At 41.1% G+C, this 13059-nt stretch overlaps 1 pseudogene; it reads left to right on the top strand.

The window, feature by feature from the left end:
- Window positions 1-2633: 2633 nt before the first annotated feature.
- Window positions 2634-10852, top strand: LOC120526613 (annotated as a pseudogene).
- The last annotated feature ends 2207 nt before the right edge of the window (window positions 10853-13059 follow it).

Here is a 13059-nt window from a genome sequence, read left to right as displayed (position 1 = left end):
CAAAAGGAGTTGCATTGCATCATTGTGGACTTTAAGAAAGAATATGACAGGGTGCTTAGAGAGGAGTTGTGGTATTCTATGAGGAAGTCAGGAGTGGATATGTACAAGGGAAGTGTGACAGTGGTGAGATCTACAGTAGGAGTGACAGAAGCATTCCATGTTTTGATCCCTTCTTCTTTTAGATGTGTGCCTTTTTTGTTATATTTGTATTTTGCTTTCTTCCTGTTTTTGTTCCAAGCTCTGCTCAATAATCTTCTACTTTTTTCACAACATATGTTGCTGCACTGCGGTGGGCTGGCACCCTGCCCGGGGTTTGTTTCCTGCCTTGCACCCTGTGTTGGCTGGGATTGGCTCCAGCAGGTCCCCGTGTCCCTGTAATTAGGATATAGCGGGTTGGATAATGAATGAATGGATGGATATGTTGCTGCTATTGCTTATGCTTCAAAAGGGTGTGCAATTCAGCATCCCATAATTTTGCTGCAAACTGCAAAAATCTTGAAGATTGTTTCACTAGCTTTCTCACACGTGGTAGATGGTGCTATCAGGGAAACTTCTGTATTAAGATACTGTAGCATGCGGCTGGGGGTGGAGCCCAGCCGGGATGCCCAGGAGGACCGGAGGAGGGCTTGTGCCTCCTCCAGACCACGAGGGTGCGACACCCTGTTTGGGTTGGGGACATGGGTAGAGGGCATGGAAGCCCAACCCTGTAGGGGCCCGTGGCCACCGCCAGGCAGCGCCCTGGTGCCTGGAGAACCCTGGACCTCAGCACTTCCGCCAGACCAGGAAGTGCTGGGGGAACACCCGGAGGGCTTCCGGGTGCGCAGCCGGCACTTCCGCCACATGGGGGTGTGTCCGCGGGGGATAGCCGGGAAGCAGCTGAAGCCCATCCGGGTTGGGATAAAAGGGGCCGCCTCCATCCGTTCATTATCAAGAGTCAGGTGGAAGAGGACAGAGCTCGAGGAGAGGAGTGGAGGCGGCCAGAAAGGCAATTTGTGACTGTGAGGTCTGGACTTTAGGGGATCGGTGCTGGAAGCACTGGGTTTGTGCACTAAACTTTGTAAATAGCGTATATAATAAAATTAGTGTGTTGGGTGAGAAACCGTTGTCCGCCTGTCTGTGTCCGGGTCCAGTTCCACAATACTTTGTGGTAATATTTTTGTTAGTAATTAAATTCTTTTGATAAGGACATCAAACTTATCTCTTTATTGCAACACAAGCCACAAAATATAACTTCCTTAACCTTTTACTTTCAGTAATTTGTAGATGAACTTATTTCACTTTATAGGAAAAATGATTTTTCGTCTGTAAGACTGTCAGATTTATATGCACCTCTAAGACCTAGCTAACCCTCAGGTTCACATTGACTGTAATCACACTTTCTTCAGAATTTGCTTCAAGTGAGATCACAACTTAAATGAAGTTGTTGGTCATCTGCATTACTGATGTTATTAAGTTCACTCCCAACGAGAGTTCCTGTATTGTATTGTTTCGATCATTCATTTTTTACAATATTCTAATGGACCTTGATAGCTAGCTATATTATGTATAATTTTTATCAGTATGTGCTATAACAAATCTCTCAATAACCTGTGTCGCATGATCAATCTTACTGAAAATAAATCGAAGATAAGAGGGGCAGCACAGTGACGCAGTGGGAGTGTTGCTGCCTCACAGTAAGGAGACCTGGATTCACTTCCTGGGTCCTCCCTACGTGGAGTTTGCATGTTCTCCCCGTGTCTGCATGGGTTTCCTCCCACAATCCAAAGACATGCAGGTTAGATGCATTGGTGATCCTAAATTGTTCCAAGTGTGTACTTGGTGTGTGTGTGTGTGTGTTAAAAAAAAAAAGCAAAGATAACAATGACAGGTCAACCATCAATAACCAACATTATTTTCAATTGTGTACACAAAGGAGTAGTGGTCAGACCTAAAGACTTCTAGGATCAAGCTGGTATCTAGTTCTAACAAAGAAGCTAAAAAACTGCTTTTTCCAAATGGCAGATAAGAATTTTTATTATTAAAGAACGCTTGATTGTGACACCTTCTGATCATAAATTGCAATTTTCTAGGTTTCTAAACTGGATTGATGGAAAAATAGTTTTTTTTGTTTGTAATGTTTTACAGTGCTACTATATATTCTATGAAGCTCTAGAATAATTGTACAGAGGCGCAAGACATGCATCACAAGAATATACGATTAGTCTGTCCTTTTTTTCTCCATGGGTCAGGTGAACCAGACATTTTATAATGTCTATCCAGTCCAGATAGTCTAAACTAGTATAATTATAAGTAGTTGTATCATTTACCCAAGAAGGTCCAGTAAAAAAAGGACATGACTGGGATTTGATTTTCACAGGAAGGGGCATGTCCATCTATGGGTCCGTGGCAGTGTATAGGCATTAAATAGGGGTGTACATGTGTGCAGTAGTGTAGTTGAGTGGCCCCAATGTGTTGATAAGGAAATTGGCTGACCGCACATTCACTTGCAGATGCAGTCATCCCAGCCTGTTCCCTCATTAGCACTCTGTCGATTGTAATCAAGGTATCTACACCCACATTAATATAAAAAGAACCTGAGGAGGATAGTCAGGACGAACAAGAAATGAAAAGAAAGTAAAGAAGGTGAAAAGGAAATGACAGAAGATTCAGGATTGTGGCTAGGTTGGTGCTGCTATGGAGAAGAGGCAAGTTTTGGGAAATGTTGCCCCAAGCACAGCAGTAGATTTCCAGGGTAGAGTCTCTCCTGCTAAGCATCCAAGAACAACCAACTATTCTGGTAGATCTCGAAAACACTGAACCAGGTAAAAGTGTTGGCTATGCCTCTCGGAAGATGTCTCCTCTTGATGTGGAGACTAAAAAGTGTGATCAGAGGAAATATCAGTTCTAGAAGGAAGCACAGAGGCCCTTGTGTAATTTTAAAGTACAATTCCTCACTATGGTTTTAACATTCTGATATTTATTTATTTATTATTGTAACTTTTAACGTCGACCAATGCACTGTTTTTTTATTGGGGATTATTTATACAGAGAGTATGTTGCCAGGGGGCTTATCCAGTGAAAGGCAAGCCAGCAAGTGCAAGTGCATCTCACAAAGTAGAAGAAAGAGGCAGTGCAGCTGCAGAGAGTTTTGAAGATGGACGTGATACAAGTGTCTATTCTGCAGAAATCATTAACAGTGTGGGAGCTTGTACAACCAGACACAAGACATATACTCTTGTCACATTACAAGGAGTTCCATGCAGGATGGAAGTGGACTCAGGATGTGTGTATTCCTTAATCTCAGAGGAGACCTACCACACATTATGGACAATGAATGCTCCTCCTATTGTACCCTATGATATTCAAATTGTGGATTATGACAAACAAAATGTTACCGTGTTGGGTTTCTGCTCAGTCAAGGTACATTATAGGAAAGACAGGGACTATTTACATCTTATTATTGTTAAGGGACAAAAGGTCAGTCTACTTGGTGGAGAGTGGTGTAAACCCTTAGGTATTCAGTTAACAGGAATACATAGCCTTGCCACAGACCCAATACAGTCAGTCCTGAAAGATTTTAGTTGTTTGTTTGAAGAGGGTTTGGGCAAATTTAAGGGTGCACCAGTTGTTTTTCAGTTGGACCCCAATGCAGCACCCATATGTTTAAAACCAAGACCTGTTGCTTTTGCTCTTCGCCCCAAAATAGAAATAGTGCCCAACAGTCTAGTGAAACAGGGTGCACTAGTTTCAGTAACTCATCCCATTTGGGTCACTCCTATTGTTCATGTATTAAAACCAAATGGTTAGGTTTCGAATATGTACTGATTACAAATCCACAATTAATAAGGCATTACAGGAGCATCCAAACCAGATAACATCCATCAATCAAATATTTACTACATTAGCAAGAGGAAGAGTTTTTTGCAAAACTAGACCTGGCACAAGCGTATCAACAATTTCCAGTGGATGATGCAGCTGCTGATGCACAGACCATAATTACTCACAAAGGTGCATTCAGAGTTAATCGCCTGCAGTATGGGGTTTGTACTACTCCTGGGATTTTTCAGAAATTGATGGACGACCTCTTTTCAGGCTTCCCGGGAGTGGTTCCTTATTTTGATGATATTTTAATTGGAGCAGAGACTGTGCAAGCCTTAGCTGAAAAGTTGTATTTAGTACTACAACAATTTGCAGATGTAGGCTTGAGGCTAAAAAAAGACAAATGTGTGTTTGGTGTGCCAAGTGTAGAGTTCCTAGGGTTCAGAGATGATGCTGAAGGAATTCAACCAACTACCACAAAAGTTAAAGCAATCCATGAGGCTTAAACACCAAGTAATAAACAGGAGCTGCAAGCATTTCTGGGACTGCTAAACCTTTATCATTCATTTCTAAAAGATAAGGCTACTGTGGCAGAGCCACTTCACAGACTGTTGGATAAAAATGCCATTTGGAAATGGTCTGACATCCATTAGAGAGCTTTCAATGAAGTAAAAAAGTTGCTATTATCAGGTAGTATTTTAGTACATTATGACTTGGAGAAACCACTTGCTGTCACCTGTGATGCTTCCCCTTTTGGAGTAGGAGCTGTTCTGAGTCACAAAGTAAGTGGTGGATTTGAAGCTCCAATTGCATATTACTCGAGGACTATGACCTATACAGAAAGAAATTATTCACAAATTGATAAATTGGGTATCATTGCAGGAGTTAAAAAATTTCATGAGTCGGAGTTTTACAATCATCACAGACCACAAACCATTATTGGGGCTGTTTAAAGGAAATGGGCTTACGCCACAAATAATTTCACCTCTCCTGCTCAGGTGGTCATTACTGTTAAATGCATATGACTATGAACTTCAGTATTGCCCAGGAAAAGAAATTACTAATGCGGATGCATTAAGCCGTTTACGCCTCAGGACCCCAGAATTTGAAATTCCTCCAGTATCAGAAGTTCTTATGCTGTAATCTATCTCCAGACCAGCCTTGCAGGTATCTGATATTGCATGACGACAGCAAATCCAGTGTTAGCCCGTGTATTGAACTGGGTGTGGAAGGGGTGGCCGAGGGAAAAATTAGGGGAGGACTTCAAGCCATTTGAAAGGTGTCAGCATGAGCTCTCTTCATACAGGAGACGTCTTCTATGGGGAAAGAGAGTAATAATTCCACAGAAGGCACAAACCTTAGTGCTCGCTGCTCTACATTAATGTCATCCTGGTATGGTAAATATGAAGGCTCTTGCCAGAAGCTATGTGTGATTGCCTAAAATGGATGAACAAATAGAACGATTGGTAGCTAGCTATACGTCATGTCAAACTACATGGCATGCCCCAGCCAAAACTGTTAGTCAGCCATGGGAGGTAACCAAGAACCCATGGTCTCGACTGCACATTGATTTTGCTGGACATTATCAAGGACAAACCTTTTTTCTCGTTGTTGATTACTTCTCAAAGTGGTTAGAGGTTAGCCCTGTTTTTGCAGCAACAACAGCTGCTGTCATTCAAATATTGAGAAAGTTGTTCACCATTTCCGGATACAATTGTGTCTGATAATGGTGCACAGTTTACTTCGGATACGTTCCAGGCATTCTTGGGACGTAATCTCATAAATCATATCAAGACAGCTCCATTTCACCCATCGTCAAACGGCCAAGCTGAACGCATGGTGCAAACTACTTAAGACACATTTAAAAGAATTGTGGTCGGAGACTGGTATCTTAGACTGTCAAAGTTCCTGCTGCAACAGCATGTAACTCCATGTTCCAGTATGGGATACAGTCCAGCAGAACTATTGATGAACAGGAAACTTAAAACATGCTTAGATCATCTCCACTCAGATCTAGCGTCAGATTTACAAAGAAAGAAGGAGTCGCAATTTTGTAAAGTTACACACAGTCCAACAAGGCAGTTTAAAGCAGGGGATAGTGTATATGCAAGAAATTATGCAACAGGGCCACAGTGGATGCCAGCAATGGTAGTGACAGCTATGGGGTCAGTAACTTATGAGGTTAAAACAGATGATGGCTGAATAATTATGAGACACATCGACCAACTGAGAGCTACATGGAAAATCATGAGGAGCACAATAACATACAGCCAGCTACGCCCCAACAATCAGCTGATGATAATTCCATGACACCTGGTCAGATTCAGGAGGAGCCCGCTGAAGTTACTCCAAACGAGGGCCTGTCAGATGTTGAACTGGAGCGTCCTAAAAGAATAACTCGCTAGCCAGCCTACCTATCTAAAGGATAGTTCATACCATTAGAAGGTACTATTTGTTTTATGAATAATTCCAATAAGCTTTATTTCTCTTGATTTATGTGCTTGTTGATTATTGCACGTTCGGCGCAATTTATAATATACAGAGTTCAGAAAAATAAACCAATTGTTTTCCAGGATATTTATCAGAGTGGAACTCACTTCAATACATAATACAGTGGAACCTCGGTTCACGACCATAATTCGTTCCAAAACTGTGGTCATAAACCGATTTGGTCATGAACCAAAGCAATTTCCCACATAGGATTGTATGTAAATACAATTAATCCATTCCAGACCGTACGAACTGTATGTAAATATATTTTTTTGAAGATTTTTAAGCACAAATATAGTTAATTACACCATAGAATGCACAGTTAATAGTAAACTAATGTAAAAACATTGAATAACACAGAAAATCTTGAACAACAGAAAACTAACATTGCAAGAGTTCGCGCTATAGCCTTACAACCTGATCACTGTAAACACTTTTTTTAATGAGTTTTAAGCACAGGGGAAAAAAGGAACATTTGAACAAATCCAAACTTTATTTAAAAGCAAACCATAAGCAACCAAGAAAGTAACATTGCACGATTTCACGCTAATAGCCTTACAGCCCGATCGCTGTAAACACTTATTTTAAAATGAGTTTTAAGCAGAAGGGAAAAAAGGAACATTTGAAAAATCTGTAATTTAATAAATCACCAAGAAAATTAACATTGCAACAAATCATGCTACGAACCACTCGCTGTAAACACTTTTTTAATGAGTTTTAAGCACAGGGAAAAAAAACTAACATTTGAAAAAAGAGAAAAGTAACATTGCAACAATTCACGCTACAAACTGAAAAATTAACATTTGAAAAATCCGTAATACAAAAACTAACCATAAACCACCAAGAAAACTAATCTTGCATGATTCGAGTTCTGGCATGAAGTGAGGATGAACTGGGTGGAGAGGAGGTTACAGTTTTGAGGGAGAGTCTGGCTCCCTGATGGAGGGATGTTTTCCTTCAGGTATTTTCTCTGTTGTGATTTCTTGGGTTTCTGTTTTTTTTAGCTGTTTAGCTGGTGGATCAGACTTGGAGGGTATGCCGGTGCATTGTCCATTAGAAGAAGCCTTTTTTAGGCAGGTTATTCTCTTCGAGATATTGCTTCAAGGCGGGAGCGAAAGCCTCGTGCAGCCATTCCAAAAACAAGGTCCTTGTGACCCAACCCTTGGTGTTTGCCCTTCACATCAAGGGCAGTCTGGCTTTGTTTACATTGTGCTGCTTGAAAGCACGAGGGTTCTCAAATTGATAAACGAATAGCGGCTTGATTTTGACGTTGCCACTAGCGTTAGCACACAGCAAAACGGTTAACCTGTCCTTCATTGGTTTATGGCCAGGTATAGCCTTCTCTTCCTGGGTAATGTAGGTCCTCTTTGGCATCCTCTCTAGAGCAATCCAGTCTCGTCGCAGTTGAAGGCTTGTTGCGGGATGTGCTGTAGCCTTCGTCCTCCACTAATTTTGTGAAATTTTTCACGAATTCTTTTGCAGCTTCAGCATCGGAACTAGCAGCTTCTCCATGCCTTACCACACTATGAATGCCACTTCTCTTGCAAAACTTTTCAAACCATCCTCTACTGGCTTTAAATTCCTCACTTTCACCACTCGTAGAATGATAGTTTTGCAGCAAATCGCTATGAATCTTCCTGGCTTTCTCGCAGAACATTGCCTCGCTTATGCTATCCCCTGCAAGTTGCTTCTCGTTCAGCCATACTAACAACAGTTTTTCCACCTCTTCCAGCACTTGAGGCTTCTGCCTTGTTAATGCTGTAACTCCTTTTGCAACATCAGCTGCTTTAATAGATTATTTCTGCTTTAGAATAGTCGAAATCATAGATTTTGACTTCAAATACTTGGCGGCAAGATCAGTAACACGAACGCCACACTCATACTTTTCACCAATTTCTTTCCTTACTTTGATTTCTGTTTTCTTCAAAACTTTCTTCTCACTACTCTTCACTTCCTTAGAAGCCATGGTTAACTGCAAAAGCACATGAAATACTGTAGAGCACAAAGAGTTCACAGGTAAAGCACACACGTCTGACTGAGAACAATGAACAGGGAGTGGCTGAAAACGTGCTTAAATACAGTAATCGGCACATACGAACTGGTAGGGAAATGGAATAGAGCACAAACAGCGAAAGCATGCACGCACATGCAAGCACACACGTCTGACCGAGAACAATGCAACATGTGAGGAAATCATCGGCATGCACAAACCGAAAGGGAAACTGGCTTGTTCGTATAATGAGTGTGTGGTCGTGAACCGAGGCAAAAGTTTGGTGAACATTTTGGTCGTAAACCGATTTGTATGTGTACCGAGACGTTCGTGAACTGAGGTTCCACTGTACTGGGGTTGAAGGATGTTATGCCAATATATAACTTTGGGAATAGGGAAGTATACCCCCCTTCGGTTCGTACCTAATCCTTCCACTTGTCCTAAGGTGAGGTGATTGCACTCTCCACGAATATATTAGTTTCTCTTGTGTTTACTACTGAATCTCACCATCCACTCTATCTGTAAATTATGTTAGGGTTAATTTATAGATTTAAGTCATGCTTTGAATTATTTGTACCTGCTTAGTAAAGTGTATTCTTTTGATGTGAACTGTGAAAGGTACTATTTATATTTATGAATATTCAGCTTGTTTTATTGGCAAGAGTCAACTTTGCCATTACTGTATAAACATGAACACATGTTAAGTTTATAATTAAGGTAAATATACTAATACTGAATTATTGTTGTTGTCCCCTTTAAGACGATATATCTTCCTTGTGGGCATGCGTGAAATGTTGGTAGTTTTTATGGTGTTTGTATTGAGGTTCTTTTTCAGTTTGTGTTTTTCTGCATGTTTGAAAGTAAAAAACAGTATTTCACATTCAAACTGGTGTGCTTATTGTAGACTAACATTGGTAGCAGAGGATGGCTGGGAATTACAAAATACCTCCTGTTCTCGACAAAAAAGCATTGTGTGAAAGCTGGAGAAATTAACTTGAGATTTGGAGATGAGTGACTGACTTGGAAAAGAAAAAGCAAGTGCTTGCTGTTGCTCTCTTGCTTACAGGCAGAGCACAAGATATGGTTCTAGAAATACCAACAGAAGACTTAAATAAAGACACTGGTATGGATAACTTAATTTAAATACTCGATAGGGTTATTTCAGAAAGAGGAAAAAGACCGCGCTTATGGGGCATACTCGTCTTTTGATAATATAACGGGGGAAGGTTCAGTTTCGATGGCGGATTACATTGTGGAGTTTGAATAACGCTATAATCGTATGCAGAAATATGACATGATTCTTCCTGATGCTGTATTAGCTTTCAAACTGCTTGATAGTACTTGTCTAGAAATTAAAGACAAACAGTTGGCCCTAACCAGGCCCAGTCTTAGGTATTATGGAGCCCTAGGCAAAAGGGGAGTCCAGGGGGAAGCTCTGCGAAATGCGTGAAAATTAGACCAAGGAGTCGTTTTCTTGTAACGTTACGAGGTCATCACCCTGCGTCCCTTTTTCGCCCGGAGTAGTTAGCTGCGAGGTGGAAGGATTTATGAGATCTTGACTTCTTCTTTCTTCTTCGACGAATGATGATGAGGGCTGATTCACTGATGTGAACGTTCGACCCATAGAGATCTTGACTCAAACCGCTCCGCTTTTATAGACAACCGCCCACGTGGACACACCCCCGCTGGCCCACGTTATTTAAACATGCGAGGGGAGGGGCGGGCCAGGGGCCTGGCCGCCGTCGATCCGGGGTCCCCCGGACGCTGGGGCCGTAGGCGGTTGCCTAAGTTAAGCTTAAATTTTGCCTTGTTGAAATCGGAGTTAAAGCACATCTTCGGTGAGAAAACGGCAGTTGCCTGCGCTTCCACTGGGATACAAATGAAACCCGATGCAGCTTATTTTACAGATCAATAACAAAATATGTTGCAATATCAGAAGAACCGTTCAAAATTGCCATTACCTGGTACAAATCCACTTGACAGGTTCGGCAGAAGATCGAAGTATGTCAGAATACGTTTCATTGGGTTAAAGACTGTCCGCATAAAAGTGAACAAGTGAAACTCACAGAGGGTAACGTAAATAAGGATGACATCGAACAATGTAACGTTACACTGTATTCAAATGAATCTGCCTCTGATTCTAAGATTTTTGTTGTTGAATCTTTGGGATCTGCAGTAATTGACACTGCGTGCACTGGAACTGTTTGTGAAGTAAAGTGGCTTGATAGTTTTATGACTGAGCTCAGTCAGAATGAAGCAGAGAAGTTGATTGAAGTACCAAGCTGTAGAGCTTTTAAATTTGGTTATGGAAAGATTGTGCAGGCTACTAAAAAAATTAAAATGCCTGCCAAAATTGGACACACCAATTGCAACATTGAAACAGAAGTGATCCCTGCAGATATTCCTTTGCTCTTAAGCAAAACATCTTTAAAGAATGCTGGAGCTGTGCTTGACATTGAAAATGACAGAGCAGTAATTTTTAAACAGCCAATTAAGCTTGAACTGACCACTTCTGGGCATTATTGTATAAACATCCTAGATAAGGATAAGCATGTAGCAGCTCATGAAAATTAAACTTAAATTAAACAGTCACAGAACATATGACAAAAGAGCAAAAGAAAAAATGATGTTAAAGCTTCACAAGCAGTTTGGACATGCTTCAATTGATAAACTATGGAAACTGTTGCATAGTTCTGGTAATAATGACACAAAATGCATATCTATTTTACGGGAAATTGTGAACATTTTTGAAACATGTTTGAAGTACAGTAAGTCTAAGTCTAAACCAACTGTAGGCTTGTCACTGGCCTCAATGTACAGTATAATGAGACTGTTGCTATGGACCTACATGAACTTGAACCAAATGTGTGGTATCTCCACATAATTGATCATTTCACACGTTTTAGTGCAGGAAGCATTGTGACTTCAAAGAAACCTTCTGAAAAGGTGAAGCATTTTATTCACACATGGATAAGTATTCATGGACCACCACAAAAAATGTATAGTGACAATGGAGGAGAATTTAACAACGAAGAAATGAGAGGCATGGCTTACATTTTTATTATAGAAATTAGGACAACACCAGCGTACAGCCCATGGAGAATTGGGCTTTTAGAAAGACATAACCAGACACTGACAAATCCTTTTGAAGGTTCAAAAAGGTAATGCATGTGACTGGAAAATTGCATCAGACTGGGAACTCATGGAAAAGAATACTATGGCTATAGTCGATATCAACTTGTGTTTGGGCATTCTATACTAATTGACAAGCCACTAGCCCTTGAAGGAACCACAATGAGTGTTTGGGTTGGACACCATATTACAGCTTTGAATGCAGCTTGTAAAGCATTTGCAGAAGCTGCATGTTCTGACAGGATACGCAGAGCTCTTCGAAAACAGCTACACTCTATAGATGAGAAGTACAAGAATGGAGGCAAAGTATACTATAAACAAGTTGACTGCTGTGGTCTATGGCCGGCCAGTCATCCTGGCCAATACCCCCAGGCTGCCAGATGGAGTTCTCCCTGCAGCATAGAGGAGCCCCGAATTCCAGCAAGGAATTATGGACAATGGAGTTTTCATCCTCAGCCTTGCTGGATAACACGGGGCCACTAGATGGAGCTGCAGGGGGGAGAAAAGAATATTTGCCCTACGCCCTGTAAGTACGTCCGAGTCACATGGACAAGAGGAATGACGTGCTTCCGGGGTGAAGAAAAAGGACTTCTTATCTGAACCGGAAGTGTTCCTAGCCACATGGACAGAAGGAACGAAACACTTCCGGGTCAAGGACTATAAAGGACTGTGGGAAATCCTCAGACAGCGAGCTGAGCTGGTTGGAAGGGTGGCAACGCGTCTGGGAGTGGTGGAGAGTTTATTGATTGTTTATTGGTTAGTTAATGGATATTGTGGAGAGGATGGTGCTTTGTGCACTGTTGTGTATTAATAAAGTCAACATTTGGACTTTTACCTGGTCTCTGGAGTCAAGTCTGAGGGTTCAAGGGAGCGATAGCACCCCCTATCTGTCACACTGTGCAGAATGGAAAGGTGCTGGAGTTGTCATTGGACAAGATGGTATGGTAGCTTTTGTTAGATACGGAGGTATTTGTGTATGTGTTCATTCCACAAGATTAAGGAAGGTGGGTGTTCAAGAAACAGACAATTTCTCCACAGGTCTAAATTCCACAGAAAATGTCAAAGAAAACAGAAAATGATTTGGATAACAAAGACAACGGAAAAGACAGAGATAATCAAATGGAGGATATCAATAGTGACAAATAAACTGTTAATGAGGAAATAGAGGATATTCAGCAATCTTCAAGAAACTTGCAGTTTGCATTTAAACCAGGTCAAACTATCAAATATACTGAGAGAGACAGTGGTGTCCAACATAAAGCGGAAATTCTTGGATGAGCAGGAAAAGTCAGAGGAAAATATACCTGTAGAAATTGGTACAATTTGCGCTACACTGAGCCTGATGAGCTTGCTGGGAGTACAATCTCAGCTGATTTATCAAGAGTTGATGGTCTTAATATTGAACTAAAGGACAATATTCTGAGCAGTTTTCTATCTAATGAAGATGTGCTTTGATACAGGTGAACAAGAAGAACTCTGCAATTGGAAATACAACAATGTTTTTGAAGAAACTCCAGATCTGGAGGAAAGGTGTGTTTCAACAGGATGGGTATGCACCCTGAAAGAGACACCAGCGGGTATAATGCCTAAAGCTCGCCTTGTGGCAAGAGGTTTTGAAGAATTTGGTACGGATAAACTTCCAAAAGATT

This window comes from Polypterus senegalus, chromosome 3 (assembly GCF_016835505.1).
Source record: "Polypterus senegalus isolate Bchr_013 chromosome 3, ASM1683550v1, whole genome shotgun sequence".
Classification (NCBI taxonomy): domain Eukaryota; kingdom Metazoa; phylum Chordata; class Cladistia; order Polypteriformes; family Polypteridae; genus Polypterus; species Polypterus senegalus.
This window is presented reverse-complemented; position numbering and strand designations above follow the sequence as displayed.